This window comes from Cebus imitator, unplaced genomic scaffold (genome assembly GCF_001604975.1).
Source record: "Cebus imitator isolate Cc_AM_T3 unplaced genomic scaffold, Cebus_imitator-1.0 Scaffold54, whole genome shotgun sequence".
NCBI lineage: Eukaryota > Metazoa > Chordata > Mammalia > Primates > Cebidae > Cebus > Cebus imitator.
In genome coordinates, this window is record NW_016107369.1 from 5,975,673 (window position 1) to 5,976,747 (window position 1,075).

The 1,075-nt window shown below is 46.3% G+C and overlaps 1 protein-coding gene across 1 annotated transcript in view; it reads right to left on the bottom strand.

Moving 5' to 3' along the window:
- PSEN1 (presenilin 1) overlaps positions 1-1,075 on the bottom strand; it is a 93,413-nt gene that overhangs the window by 30,680 nt on the left and 61,658 nt on the right. The gene's annotated exons all lie outside the window — the stretch shown is intronic.

The following is a 1,075-nucleotide window of genomic DNA, read 5'->3' on the forward strand; positions in this document are numbered from 1 at the left end:
GTTTCGCTCTTGTTGCCCACACTGTTTTTTTTTTTTTTTTTTGAGGCGAAGTTTCGCTCTTGTTGCCCACACTGAAGTACAATGGTATGATCTCGGCTCACTGCAACCTCCAACTCCCAGGTTCAAGTGATTCTCCTGCCTCAGCCTCCTGAGTAGCTGGGACTACAGGCGGCTGCCACCACGCCCAGCTACTTTTTATATTTTTAGTAGAGACGGGGTTTCAATGTGTTGGCCAGGCTGGTCTCAAACTCCTCACCTTGGGTGATCCACCCGCCTTGGCCTCCCAAAGTGCTCAGATTTCAGGCATGAGCCACCACGCTCCACCTAGGGATTCATGTTTAATTTTGTATTCAATTGCCTTACTAAACTTACTTAGTAATTCGAACTGGTTTTCAGTTAGTTCTAAAACAAAGTAAACAATCATTTTATCTCCAAATATTGATAATTTAACCTTCCTTTCCAAATTATATAGTTCTTATTTCTTTCTCTTGTTTAATTGTGTTTGCTAGTCCCTCCAGAACAATGCTGGATAACTGGTGATAAAGAAAACCTCCACCTCGGCCAAGCACAGCGGCTCACGCCTGTAATCCCAACACTTTGAGAGGCTGAGGTAGGGGGATCACCTGAGGTCAGAATTTCAAGACCAGCCTGGCCAACATGGTAAAACCCCTGCTCTACAAAAAATATAAAAATTAGCCAGGTGTAGTGGTAGGCGCCTGTACTCCCAGCTACTTGGGAGGCTGAGGTGGAAGAACTGCTTGAACCTGGGAGGTGGAGGGTACTGTCAGCCGAGATCATGCCATTGCACTCCAGCCTGGATGACAGAGAAAGACTCTATCTCAGGGGAAAAAGAAAGAAAGAAAGAAACCTTCATCTCATTCCTGACCTTAATAGGCAAGCTTCTAGCTTCCCTATGAGGATGGAATTGGCTTTTAGAATAAGATTCATATATTTTGCCGGGCGCGGTGGCTCACGCCTGTAATCTCAGCACTTTGGGAGGCCGAGGCGGGTGGATCACGAGGTCAAGAGATCGAGACCATCCTGGTCAACACGGTGAAACCCCGTCTCTACTAAA